Genomic DNA, 15586 nt, shown 5'->3' on the forward strand with positions numbered 1-15586 from the left:
GACTTTTTGGTCTGCTTTTTAATACACTGTCTAATTTGGTCATAGGTTTTCTTCCAAGGAGCAAGTGCCTTTTAATTTCATGGCTGCAGTCATGATCTGCAGTGGTTTTGAAGACCACCTCTCCCCCCCCCAAATAAAGTCTGTCACTGTTTCCATTGTTTCCCCATCTATTTGCCATGAAGTGATGGGACTGGATGCCATGATCTTAGTTTTCTGGATGTTGTGCTTTAAGCCAACTTTTTCACTGTCCTCTTTTACTTTTATCAAGAGGCTCTTTAGCTCTTCTTCAATTTCTGCCATAAGGGTGGTGTCATCTGTGTATCTGAAGTTATTGATATTTCTCCCAGGAATCTTGATTCCAGCTTGTGCTTCATCCAACCCTAAGCCTAATTTATGGCATTTCAAATGATGTAGTCTGTACATAAGTTAAATAAGCAGGGTGACAGTATACAGCCTTGACGTACTCCTTTCCCAATTTGGAACCAGTCTGTTTTACTTAATTAACAATAATCTTTTGATGTTCAGACCACCTGTCCCTTGTTGCAAACTTCTATATAGCCTAACTCCTTCCCTGCTTCCTCCTCAGAATAATTCTGTCAGAGTCACTTGAGATGCTGTCTACTGGGCTTAAAGTCCTAAAAAATTCTCACCCAATAAAACATAGCTCTCAACTTCTAGATTGTGACTATTTTTTAAATTGACACATGCAGTTCATGTAGGCATAAATCAGAACAAATAAATTGGCCATGGTGCTGTTCCTGATGAGGAAAAGTTAGTGTTATAATATGGGAGATTCCATGCAAGGTCTGGACTATTTGGTGAAGGAGGGCCTACAAAGAAATAATTACCTTTCTTTAGGGTATCTTCCTTTTAAGGAAGGTAGGAAGGAAGAAAGGAAAGAAGGAATGGAGGCCTGAGAGATGGAATGGAAGAAAGAAAGTTGCCATATAAAGTAGCTGCTGCTGCTAAGTCATTTCAGTCGTGTCCGACTCTGTGCCACCCCAGAGACGGCAGCCCACCAGGCTCCCCCTTCTCTGGAATTCTCCAGGCAAGAACACTGGAGTGGGTTGCCATTTCCTTCTCCAATGCATGAAAGTGAAAAGTGAAAGTGAAGTCACTCAGTCGTGTCTGACTCCGTCGGGCTCCTTCATCCATGGGGTTTTCCAGGCAAGAGTACTGGAGTGGGGTGCCATCGCCTTCTCCAATATAAAGTAGAAGTTACTTCAATTCTTTTAGTTCTTCAGCTGTAAGATTTTATGATTAACAGTTTGCACAGTAATCTGGGAAAACAAAAGACACAACTGAGAATATGACTGAGGGGCAGAGCTCACTATGGATGCTAAAACATTTTGCAAATGAAGCATTTCATTAAGTCTTCAAAAAGCAGTTAGAAAAATACCCCAACTTTTCAGCACCACAAGCAAGGTAAAGGGAATTCAAAAGTATGGAATGTGGTGACCCAGAAATTTTCAACTTTTATATATCTTCTGTAAAGTTATTTATTTCCTATACTTTTCAAATGTTGCATTTACTCCAAGCGAAAAGATTTGAGCAAAACATTCCTATATCATATATCAACTATTTTTTTATAGTTTGTGAGAAATCACAAATAAAGATAATATTTTGAGAGGTACAGTACCATGAAAATTCTTAGAAGGATGCAGACACTAAATATCCACTGCCTTTGGTTTGAAGTGATTATACACCTGTCAGTGTGCCTTACTATATTATGAATGCTTGGAGAAAACAGACCAAATTTTATTCTAGCATCTTTTGACAACTTGGAGACAATATTAACAGTATTGTGCATGAAAATGTATTTGCAAATTTTTATTAAACTTAAAAATGCATATCATGTTTTATATCAACTTTATTGCAGTGGAAATATATACTATATAATATACTCATTATAAGTGTACAGTTGATAAATTCAAGAAATGGACACACTCGATAACTATGTCAACAATTACCATGTAGAACATTCCCTTTACAGCGGAAAGTTTTTTCATGTTCCTTCCCGGTCAGTCATCGCACATGCATCCTGACTTCATGGAACTGTTGGAATTTCTGTCACTTTAGAAGTGATTTAAATTTCCAGTTTTTATAAGTAGAGACATGCAGCTCATGCTCTTCTGTGTTTAACTCCTTGCATTCATGTGTGCGTGCAAACTCTTTTCAGTCGTGTATGAACTGTAGCTTGCCAGTCTCCTCTGTCCATGGGATTCCCCAGGCAAGAATACTGGAGTGGGTTGCCATGCTCTCCTCCAGAAGATCTTCTTGACCCAGGGGTCGAAACTGTGTCTCCTGCATCTCCTAGTTTTTGGGTGGATTCTTTACTGTTAAGCAACTAGTGAAGCCTGTCTAACTCCTTATGTATATCTTAATGTTTTTAATAGTCAGCTCTGTTACTGATTTTTTTCTAATCAGTAATTTTTTTCTTTTTTATTTCTTAGAAGTAACCATGTGTATAAATATACCACAATTTGCTTATTCATGCATCTGTAATAGAAATTTGGCTTGTTTAAGTTTTTATTTACTGCAAATAAAATTGTTACAACATTTGTGTACAAGTCTTTTATGTGGAATGATGCTTCATTTCTCTTGGTATATGTTTAAGAATGGAATGTCAGCATGGTACTTGTATATTTAACTTTTTACTGACCTGCCAAAGTACACTGACTGAAAAGAAGTTGTGGCATACTGCTTTATATATTTTGAAGCTCTGTTATTGGGTACATGCTCCTAGGATTGTTACATTTTTATTTGATGGATTGACCCTTTATCATTATGAAATGGTCTTTTCTAGTCCCAGTAATAGTTCACGTTAAATTCTTTCAACTTATTGATCTACTTTCCTACAGTCTTCCATTAATTTCATCAAGTGGAATTTTCATTTTATATGTTTAGCTCTTTTTCATATTTTACTTCACTTCTTATTGAGTTTATGTTCTCCTTAAATGTTTAGACACACTGAACCTATTTATTAATAAGAGTTGATTTTAAGTCATTTTCAAATTCTATCATCTCTATAACTTTGAGTTTTGTTTCTATTGGCTTATTTTTCTACGTGTGACATATTTTCCTATTTCTTGACACATCTAGAAATTTTTATTGCATTCTGTACTTTATGAATATTATACTGCTTGGTGCTTAAATTTTGTTGCCTTCCTCTTTAAAGAGTTATGCTTTGTTTTGACAGTTAAATTACTTGCAGATTACCTTGATCTATTCAAGGCTCATTGTAAATTGTCTTAGAGGAAGTCTACATGAGTTTTTATTTTAGAGATGTTAGCTTTACTACTATGGCATGACTAGTCTGGGGTATCACCTGAATATTACCAGTGTTAAAAGAGAATGCTTCTTTCTGGCTGCTCAGAGCTAAATTCTCTTCACGTCCTGTGTGAGCTGAGTCCTGTGTGGAAATTATTCAGGTAATAATGCCCCAGTTGGTCTTTGCCCAACCAAAGGAATTTGATTTTAAGCATAGGTAATTTTCAGCAAAACTTCAAGGAAACCCTAGTAGAGATTTTTGGAGCTTTTAAGAAATTAATAATCTTTAATTTACTGTTGTATTTTTCTCTGTGTGACTCCTTTCTCTCCATATTCTTGCCTAGCAAATTCCCACTGCCTTGACATCTAATCTCTTGTCTTAAAAGAGCAAGACCTGTGTGCCTGCTTGAACTCCACCCTTCACACTGTAGTCTGGAATGTGCCTCTGGGCAGAAGGACAGAGCAATGCCCTTACTTTTTCACTTGCTTCCCATATATAAAGGATCATAATCATATAAATTCCCTGTTGTCTAATCTCTGAAAACATTTGTCTTATACTTTTTTTCCAGCTCTTTGTTTGCAGTGGGATGATAACTTTGTTCTTATTATTCCAGCATTGTGAATAAGATACATTTTTCAAATAATAATAAGAAAATATGAGGATGATTTGAACATATTGATAAAGATTATAATTTGGTGATAGTCATAATATTTTAATTTTCCTATTCCACATATGGCTTGGATTGGTCTTGAAGCTGTCAAATGATATAAAAATAGAAATTCAGAAGGCATTATCATATAGTCTGTTTTCATTCAGCAGGATTTTATTTTACATAGTTTTCTAGTTTGAGGGTAGGGTAGTAGAGGGGATGGGAAAATAATACCTTAATTTTTGCATATTAGATACAATTTAAGCATCAGGGAAAAGTGTTAAGAGCAGCTTTTGGTGTTAGAAAGAAATGACTTAGACCTCAGCTTAGTTTTTTATTAGTCATGAAATTTCATTCAATTTCTCTGAGTCTCAGTTGAATTTTATATAATCCATATTACATTATATAGTTGTTATAAAGTCTACTTGAGAATTTATATAAATAACCGCCAATAGTTCTTAGAAGTGTTGGGGAAATGCCAGTTTCCTTCTATTGGCCTGATTGAAGAGATTTATTAAAGATTTATTAAACTTTGCTAAGGCAATTTCTTTCAAAGCAGAGAAAACTGAAATTTAGGAAAAAGAAGCATATTTCTATACAGTGTTTCAGAGTATATAGACTGTCAGAGTTAAAATAGTTCCTGGAAATAATCTCCAGAGATTTCATGCTTTTATTTTTCCCAATAAATTTCTTCTTAAAAACTTAATTTTATTTGGCACTTCTGTTGGTTTTTCTCTATGTAACTTCCCCCAGCCATCCTCTGCCCTGCTCTGTCCCCCAGAGAGCTGAGGCCTGCAGGGTGTTACCCTCAGGTTCCTTGCTCTCTGCTTTTGGTTGTATTTTGAACAATGAGAGGACACACCAAACGCGGAGAGGAGGAGGAGGAGGAAGAGATTGCGGTGTATTTTCTGTGTTTCTGCTCAGACTCCCTTGAGGCCTGACCTTGCACACCCCCGGTGCTGACGCACCTTTACAACAACCTCTGGGTAGTTAGTTCTTCCTGCATGGCTCTGGCTCTGCAAAGATAAAGTTGGTTTCTTCCTTTTGTGTCTTTAGGTCTAAATCTGGTAATGTTTCCTGCTTGATGTTGCTTATCCCCAAGTGCTCATTTGCGTCCTTCAGTCTTGCCCAAGCCTCTCTCAAAAGTACTTTCATGAAATTCTCTTGTAATCATTTTGAGTAGAATTCCAATATCTGTCAGGCCATGACTAGACTCATTTCCCATGATCAGACTCAGATGCCATTGAAACAAATTGAACAACAGAAACGTATTCTCTTATAGTTCTGGAGGCCAGAAGTCTGAAATCAAAGTGTTGGAAGGACTCTGCCTTCTCTGAAGATTCTAGAGTACGATCTTTCCTTGCGTCTTCACACTTCTGATGATTTCAGGAGTTCTTTGGCTTGCAGCTACCTTATTCCAGTCTCTGCCTCTATCCTCATGTGGCATCTTCCTGAGTCTTCTCTCTCTGTATAAGGACACTGGCCTTTGGGTTTTGAGTCCACCAGAGTAATCCAGGATGATCTCAAGATCTGTAACTACATCTACAAAAGTCATATTTAAACTTTTCAAGACATAAATATATCCCTCTGACAGCCACTGTTCAACCCACTATGCTGACTCGTACAAGCTACTAATACTTAAAGTAGAAAATAGTTACCCTTCTCTAATTAAAAGGAAGGTAACTGGACTCTACCCTTCCTCACATCTATATTATGTATAAGGAATCAGTCAATATTGACAAACCTAGTCAATAGGATTTCTAAACAGTGGCTTTCTTCATAAACCTGGTATTTGTGTAGTGGAGAAGCTAGTTGTATGGTCAATATTATTTGCTATGCTAGTAAGAAAATCAGGCATTTGAGGAAAGGCTAACTCTTGCTTTGCCAGTGTTTTCTGTTTAGCAGGGGAGAACATTAATGCCTCTTAACCTAATTTTTTTTTTTTTTAAGACTATAACTAAAGAAAGATGGAAGATTTTCTTGAGCTGAATTACCATCAAATAAAATCAGTTAAGCACATAACCCTTTCCCCTCACGGTTCAGTAAATTAAAGTAAATTGAAATTAAGAATATCAAAGCAACTTCTAAATGAATTTTGTCAACAGACATCAGAACTTCTAAAGTTACATGAAAGAAGTATCCTCACCTTGTTTGACTGAGTAATTCTTAACACATGGTGTTTGCTAGTTTTAAAGGGTTGTCCAAAACTTAAAATCAGAGACAACAGCAGCTTTTTCGACTGTCAAGCTGGCTCGGATATGAAAAAGAATTGTTTCCACATGTGGTGTAATGTTTCTGAAATAGGGAGGCGGAAAATTCTCATTAGTCTCCTGCGTTTGGCCGACAGCAGCGTCACTTGTGGTTTGTCTATCCCAGAATATTTGAATCAACTTTCTGGATCATGTTCTAGTAATCTAGGCAAAAACAAATATGCTTGTTTACCCGAAGGAATTGTCAAATAGCTTGGACTGCACTCCTAGGACTTTATATCCTCCTCATTATGTTTCAAAGTCTGCCAGGCTAGTGTCTCTTGATCTTCCCCAGTGCCCTGACTTTTTTTTTTTTTTTTCTTTTTATGTGCTTTGGTTCAATAACATGTTCTATCAAGCAGTGCAGATGAAAACTTCCTATTTAAAATATTCAGAAGACAAGAGAGAATTAAGCCTACGATAGCATTTTCCAAGCAGACTAGAAAACACTAAGAACAAAATTTTGTTGTGTTTTCACTCCTGGTATTTTTATTTGAAGTTTATGGGGAAAAACACGAACACTTGATTAAATCTTCAGGCCGTTGTTGTTGCTGTTTTTAAGCACGTCACCTTAATTCATTCATTTCACAAGGGATTATTGAGATATATAATATAGAGGATATTATATACCAAATCATGTTCTAGGTTCTGGGGTTACTGTGGTAATCTAAAGAGACATAGCCTTTGCTGTCATAGAAATTACTTTCTAGAAGTAATAAGAAGGAAAACAACCATAAATAATTAAGCAAGAGAGAAGATATAATAGGTAATGTTATATAACAAAACTGGATAGTAGGTTAATTGTGCTTGAGTGGTGTGAGTTAGGAATACCAGGTGGTTCCTTGAAAAGAGGTATTTGAGGTCCTTTGGGGCAATTTCTTGGGGATCCAATAGACTGTTGGAACAAAAGACTGGATGGCATAAATCATATTTCATGAATAGTGAGATTGGTTATCTCTATTCTATATCTTTTCCTTTTCTTTCTCACTAGGTTTTAGGAATAAAAGAGGCAGAATTCTGAGCAGGTAGTCTTTAAAGTGCTCGCTGCATGCTTGCTTACTTCTCTAGGCAGATGTTTTGCAATTTAAATATAGAAAGTTTTTCCTAATAAGACTAATATGTCCATGCATTCCAAGAAGGATCACCTAAAACAATTACAACAATTGAGCTGATGCAGTCAGCCCAGTCCTAGAAATGTGCATCTCCATATTGATAAATGCTCTCTATTTAATTAAAATATATTGATCAATGCACATTTATCTTTATCAGAATGACCATGCATCGTCTTTTGGGGAATTATTGTTTATTGGTTTGAGAAGCTAATAGGCAGTTTTAAAATAATTTGTCTGCTTTCAAATTTACTCTCTGTCTTCTAAGTAGTTACATATTGCTCTTTGTTAAAATATGCTGTTTTGCCTGCTTAAAGCTTCCCTTAAAAGATATGTAGGTTGTAATAAACACTAATTAGTTTGTGTGATCATTCAGTAGACTGCTTGGGAAGAATCCACTGATTTGCTGTACAAATATCATTTCTTTAATGGAATGTCTGATGTGAAGTGATTATAGGTTTATAAAGAATGTAGACTTAATCAGAGTTATTAAGTCTCTTGTGATCAATTCACCTGATGTTACAGAGAATACAATTTAAAGAGACACTGTTTTAAATTAATATGTTAGCATACGTCACACTTACTGGAATTTGCAGTTGTGCTTGCGGTATAGTTCATTCTTTAAATGGAAACTGGATAACAAGAAGGAAATTATATTTCACTTTTAGAAATAATTCGAATAAAAATGCACATCAAACATATTTTTTGAACAAATTAGGATCTGGTGTGAATTTTCAAATAGCAAATGAAACAACTTTCAAGTGCAACATCTAAGCTATATAAAGTAAATATTTGGGGGCATATTATACATGCACAGTCAGTTGTAAAAAACTCAAATCCTAAATGATAACAGATTTGTGTCTATGCCAAAGCACCATCTGAGAAATATTCCAGTTTTAAACTGGACTTTCTTATATAAGTATGCTTTGTAACTGTGATAAAGACTTTGGAAAGCAATGTTCAGATTCTGTTAGAAGAGATAAGGTGGGGGCTCTGACATAACCCTGAAGGTCAAGGAAGATGTCTTTTGGAAGTGACATGATTGGAGAGACAAAGTATCTCAATACCTGAGTCAAATAACTCTCTATCTTAGTCTTACATAAAGGTTACTGCTCACCGACTCCCTAAAACCCATTTAGAATCCCTTTTCCTTTGTCATGTAGCTCAGACCCAGCCTGTGAGACAAGAAAAGAAATCTGGGAAGATTTGAGTTCTCAATCAAAAAAGAAAAATGAAATTGTAAAGGTTTCCCTCTTTCTAGTTTTCTACTTTTAATATGGGAGCAGGGCGGCTGTTTTTGGTGTCCTGAAGTAACATTTAGAAGGTTACAGCCAAAGAAATCACAGAAATTTTGTCTAGAAGATTGTCAGGCACAGAAACAACAGCGGGAACTGCTGGAGTTAAAGAGAGTGAGAATTAATGTTCTCTTGTTGCTTCCTAAAAACTTGCTTTGTGGAGAAGAGCGTTGTAAGAGTGTTTTACCCTTACAACATTTATTTTTCTTGGGGCAGTTGAATCTTTCAAAGAACTTGGCACATGCTTATTTGCCATTTTTCCCAGGTTGATTTTTTTCTTCCCCATTGTAAACAAGAGAAAGTTGATGAGGCCATTTTTAGTTTGTCAAATATAAATCTAAAAAGTAGAAAGTGAAAACACTTCTGCTGAAAATGCAAATGGAATGAATTTAATTAAAGTAAATCATTGTGTGTTGAATCCCTTACATTTGGGGGGAGCAAGAATCTAATATTGAGCTTGGCAATATCTCAATACGATTTACTCACAGATTTAACTTCTGAGGCTTTATTATAAAGAAAAGCCAAATCAATCATTTTGCATTATACTTTTTAATTTCACAGTTTCTGTTTTTCTTCTGGGAGCATTTGTCCATTTATTTCTTGATATGTAACACATAAGACATTATTGATAAATGAATAATTAAAATTAAGTATTCCACCTTCAAGAAGCTCACCATAAGTATAAAAAAATAAACTAAAACAACCTCTTATTATATTTATAATAATACAATTTTAAAGGATGTCAATACAATATGTATAATATTATTTGCAGGACAATCTCCTTTGGGGGTGGGCGTGGTGATATGCTGGGGTATCTTGAAAACCATCTCGAAGGAGATGCTTGATGAGCAAAATTTTGAAAGGTGAACAAATATTTTCCAGACAGCAGAGTTTGAAAGAAGGGCATTGAGTGGAGCATATACAAAAGTGTGGAGGAACTAAATTGCAACACCTGTTTTGGAAACCACTGGCAGTTCAGAGCTGAGAAACCAAGATGAATTAGAGGAGAAAGTTACAGCAAATAAGGCTGAAGAAATAGAATCTCAAGAACAAATAGACAAGTCTGCATAGATCTTTCTGCCTACAATGGATGGTCCAATGAAGTCACTTCTATTAAGCTCTAGGCTCAGATTGAGATTCTAAAGCTGGGTAAACTGCTTTGGGGTGTATGCAGGTACAAGTCCTTGATCATGTTAACCCCAATGAACTCATAGGATATGTGTTCAAATCATTTTTATTTCATATAAGAATGAATCTTAAAAATCTGTTATTCCTATAAATTAGCATACAAATCAGAAATCATTACCATAAAGAGTCATCCCTCAGTAACTCTGGTGGATTCTTCCAGAACCAACATTTGCATACCTAAATCAGGCAGATGCTTGAATCCCTCACATGAAATGGTTCATCTGGCAGCTGGTTGAATCTGTGGAGGTGAAACCTGTGAATATTAAGGACGGACTGTGTAAAAACTGTGGGACTTTCCATTGTAATGAATGCTTGTGCTTTCCAATTTATGTAATTTTTCAGGATACATTTTAAAAGTGAATTGCTTATAGAAATGCAAGATTATTATAATACTGACAAATGGCAACCAATTTATATTATATATAATCCATGTGCCTGCCAGCAGTATACTTAATTGAATTTATGGAACATTTTTTTTTTCCAAAATGAATCATTGAGATATATAGCTATGTATGTATGTATGTATATGTGTACATATATATACAAATAGCCATATAAAATTAATATCAAATTAGCAAATGAATTTTAAAAGGTGGCAGTCAAATGTATTGATGAGAAATGTTTCAAAATTTACATTTGAATTATTTTATTTGAAGAGTGAATACTTGCCCACGGTACAATATTCAAAGGGGACAATAAGTGTGTAAAATTATGCATGTCTCTCCTGCTCTTGTAGCCTCTTTCATACAATTCCCTTCCTAAGGGGCAATAGGGTTACTGCGTCTTACAAAATGCTCCAGAAATAATCTTTATAAATATAAGAAAATATAGGTATATAGATAGCCCACACTTTTAAGTCCAACTAGAGTAGCACATTATAAACATATTTCTGTACTTTGTTTAATTCTATTAAAATGTATCTCGTGGACTTTTTTCATAGCAGCATGCAAGATCTTCAGTTTAAAAAAAAAAAACACACACACAATACTATAGCAAAAGTCATTTAAGATATTTTGAGTATTTTGCTATACAAAAAAGTATGCAATTAATAACTCTGTATATGGATCATTCTATATGTGTGCCAATACATTGGTGAGAAACCAAGAAATAGAATTTCTGTGTCAAAAGGTATTTTCCAAATTGCCATTGACAAGAGCTGTAGCAATTTATAACCCATAATCAGACAGTGTAAGAAATGCCTATTTCCCATCTCTCCCATTTTCTTTTTTTAATTTTTGCCATTCTAAAAGGTGAAAGAGTTGTCATTTGACTTGCATTATTTAGTAAAACTGAGGATCTTTTCATATATTTCAAAACAATTCATATTTTCCTTTCTCTTAGCTTTCTGTTTAGATTGTTAGCCAATTTATATATTTGACTATTGGTGTTTTCTTACTGACTTATAAAAGCAATTTTTATATTAAAGTAATTCTTTGTGATATAAATTCCAAATATTTTTTCTCAGTTTTTAATTTGCCTTTCAACACTTTTCATGTTTTTTTTCCATGTCAAGTATTTGTTTTATGTAGCTGGATCAGTAGCGCCAGAAACAGCTTTAAATTCTAATCTTTTTTTTACCCATGGATAGGCTATGAAAAATAGTAAGCATGAATAACAAATGCAAGAAATTTGAATTCAGTATAAAGAACCTTTAAAATAAAGGGTCATTTGAACTGATTTTACAGGTTAGTGAGGATTGTTCTCCAGAGAGATTTTAGATTATGGTTAAAAAATGATCATAATTTTTCAACACATCCAATCTGAAATTAGCTAGATTAGATAATGTCTTGTGATAAGATGTGGCCCTATGGATAGCTCAGTTTAGTCACTCAGTCATGTCCAACTCTTTGCGACCCCATGGCCTGCAGCACACCAGGCCTCCCTGTCCATCATCAACTCCCAGAGCTTGCTCAAACTTATGTCCATTGAGTCGGTGATTCCATCCAACCATCTCATCCTCAGTCATCCCTTCTAATCCTGCCTTCAATCTTTCCCAGCATCATTGTCTTTTCTAATGAGTCAATTCTTTGCACCAGGTGGCCAAAGTTATTGGAGTTTCAGCTTCAGCTTCAGTCTGTCCAATGAACACCCAGGACTGATCTCCTTTAGGATGGACTGGTTGGATCTCCTTGCAATCCAAGGGATGCTGAAGAGTCTTCTCCAACACCACAGTTCAAAAGCATCAATTGTTCAGAGCTCAGCTTTCTTTGTGTTCCAGCTCTCACATTCATATATGACTACTGGGAAAACCATAGCTTTGACTATGTGGACCTTTGCTGGCAAAAAAAAAAAAAAAAAAATCTCTGCTTTTTAATATGCTGTCTAGGTTGGTCATAGCTTTTCTTCCAAGGAGTAAGTGTCTTTTAATTTCATGCCTGCAGTCACCATCTGCAGTGATTTTGGAACCCGAAAAAAGAAAGTCTATCACTGTTTCCACTATTTCCTCATCTATTTGCCATGAAGTGATGGGACTGGATGCCAGGATCTTAGTTTTTGAATGCTCAGTTTTAAGCTAACTTTTTCACCCTCTTTCACCTTCATCAAGAGATTCTTTAGCTCCTCTTCAGTTTCTGCCATAAGGGTGGTGTCATCTGCATATCTGAGGTTAATGATAATTTTTTCTTCAAATCTTAATTCCAGCTTTAGCTTCATCCATCCTGGCTTTTAGCATGATGTACTCTCCATATAAGTTGTACTCTGTATACAGAGTATAAGATGCACTCTGCACACCTATGGATAGAATGGTACTCATATAAGTAATGAATAACATAGCACCCTCCCTAAGTTCCATAGAAATCATTTGGATTATTTTCCCATGGGGATCAAGAGATGAAGCATATTGTCACACTTCTCACAGTGAATAATTGGCAGTATTGGGGCCAGTTTTCCAAGACTCGGTCATGCTGCCAAATCTTATCAAAAATATCTTTTCTCTCTTCCTCAAACAGAATGTTCTCTCTCAAGCTGAAGCCAGCAGTAAACTAAACAATAACAAACTAAACAAAATCACACCTGCTGAAGCCCAACGGGATTGGAAACTCACTCTTCAAAAGTTTCATGTGATTTGTCTTTGTACAACATTCATATTAGCAAAAGAAATACCTATAGACAATGAAATTGAAAAGTGTGCTTTTGAGGTGAAGTTCTCCAAGCAACACATTAGTTTTTCACAGCATTTATCTGTCCTTTTTGGCTAATTAGCTGGCTTAGGTAAGAAAGCACTTCCAATATAAATGTGTGAATAGAAAATAAAACAACAACAACAACAAATTAAAACACTTCAGGGCTTCATTTACTTCTGGAATATGAATCAAATCAATATCTCAAAAGCTACTTGGGTTGAAAGTCCTGAAATGAACACATATACAAGTGCATGCACTTATATAAGCTTAAACATATCTTTAAAAACACCTATTAAAATTCTATATTTGATATTAACTATAAAAATGTCACTAACATTAGAACAAGAGTGACCTTTAAGCTCCACACATTCACTAGAATTTATTCTAAAGTCAGAAACATCTCAGAAATAACTGGTGAGGGAGAGCCTCACAATTAATTTTATAATGAAGTCTTAGGCATGCCAGGAATCTTGCAACAAATATTAAAGCAAACCTTTATTTGTTATACATAATTTGTTTAACCACTGAGAATAAACAAGAATGCACAGCAAACTTTAGCTCTTGGTCAAGGCTTCCAGAGTCTTGAAAAAAGTTAAGTCAAAAATATGGAAATAGATAAATGTGATGATTCAGTGGACAAAAGGAGGAATGGAAGACATTGAACAGAATGAAGACATAACAGATGGTTCTAAGACATGCTCTGGTAAAGAAACTGGAACACGTATAATTGGAAGCTGACTGGTGGGGAATGGGTAGTATGGAGGAGTTTTTAAAAAATAGAATTTTTTTTAAGACACAAGACAAAAGAAACTTTAGTACTGTGACCATACATGCTGCTAAAAGCCAGAATAACAGAAGGCAGGTCAAGTGTTGGGATACACGTGCCTGTGAAAATGAGGATGAGACACGGCCTTATAGGTCTTTGTTGTTTACCCGTCTTTCTTCATGGACAAACACCATCAGTTTAATTTTCCAAATGTGAGTTCTGTTCTTTGCTGTCTACAATGCACTTTTTGTGTTCTACTATTGCATTTTTATTTTCTTATAATTATTTGTTATCTAAGGTAGTCTCTTGGCTTATCTGACTACACTTTTCATATAGATTTCTCTTCATATTCAGAAAAAGTTTTAATATTAAAATTATGTCAAAGAATATTATCTTCCTCTCATTTAAAGAATGATGAAGCATTTTCTTTTTGTTATAGTAATCTTTCCTCAAACCTAATGCTTGTTTATTCATCATTAAATAAGAACTGATCTTTTTAGACTCAAGGGCCAGCATTTGAAACAACATGTAGATTACTGTTTAACTTCCTAAGTAATCAAGGGATGTAAATTAAAACCACAGCAAAGTATCATTACAAACCCATCAAAATATTAATAATCTAAAAGCCTAAACATGGTAAGTATTGCTGAGTCTATAGAATAGTGAGAACCATTTAATTCTGATAATGGCAGTACAAATATAGTTGTTTCTGAAAACAGGTATTTTCTGACAATGCTGAATATATGATTAATAACCTAGTACTTACAATCTTAAATAGAGGGACATTTATGTATCAGTTTGCTGAGTCTTGCCCCAAGGCCACAGGTGCGAGTCCTTGTACCAAGGCCACAGAAACGGAGCCGAGAACCAAGGTCCCCCCAAAGCTGACTGAGCCCTTTTGTAGCTATGGCCAAAAGCCACCCTGATCATCATTACCAGGCTTCCTGACTACAAATTAGGCAAAGATACCCATCCCAGTGGTCACCCTATAACAGCCTAACCACTCACCTAATCCCAGCCTTCCATCAGGAATTTTCTTTGTCTTGAGGTTATAAAAATTGGCTGCTAACCCAGGAAAGCTGTCAAATCTCACTGACCTGCCAGGAGATGTCCGCCCTCTAAGCCCATTGCCCACACTATCTCTGCTCTTTGTTCTTAATAAACTCCCTCTTTACTATGCTACTCTGTGTCTGAAAATTCTTTTTCAACCCATGCTTGGAATGCCTCAAGAGTGGCCCCTGTGGAGACTTTTAGAAGGCTCTCCCCAACTCTGCTTTCCTCTTGTTTCTTTTTCCTCAAGCTCTCTGTGACAAGGCAAGTGACAGTGGAAGCAATTGAGGAACTCTGGCCAGGGCTCCTCGCCGGCGTATTCCAAAGGCCCTCCAGCCCGCTGTGCCCCTGCTGTGCCCCCGCTGTGCCTTGAGCTGCCACACAAGCAGATGAGCGTGTTCCCTTCCCCTACTGCCTCCTTCTCCTTTTAAGCTGAGGACCAGTCCAGTGAAAATTGTGCAGGCACAGATCAGGCACTTAAAAGTTGTGAGAATGCCTGCCTCGGGAAGACTCCCATGACTGTATAAGGAGGCAACCAAACAGGCCAGGCTATTAGAGCGTCCGTCCCCCACCAAGGCAACTTCCATTCACCATCAGGCACATGTTGCTTCAAGCAAAATACTGAGCCCACTCCTCTGGCCACTGCCTTCCCAGCAGGACTGCAAGCTGAGTTCCCCAGCCTGTCTCTCTCTTTTACTTTTCACTCATTGGTCTTAACTGATTTACAGGAGCCTCAGCATTGCCTCGGAGTCATCCCAAAGAGTGCCGTCCACATTTCAGGTAATTGTCAAAGAGTGAGTCACCCATTTTCATTCCTTGTCTGTCTTTTTCTACACTAGCTGCCAGGTGCATTCAGTGGTTTGTGCTGAGGCTTGTACCCAGTTGCA

The sequence above is a fragment of the Bubalus bubalis genome, chromosome 3 (genome assembly GCF_019923935.1).
Source record: "Bubalus bubalis isolate 160015118507 breed Murrah chromosome 3, NDDB_SH_1, whole genome shotgun sequence".
Classification (NCBI taxonomy): Eukaryota; Metazoa; Chordata; class Mammalia; order Artiodactyla; family Bovidae; genus Bubalus; species Bubalus bubalis.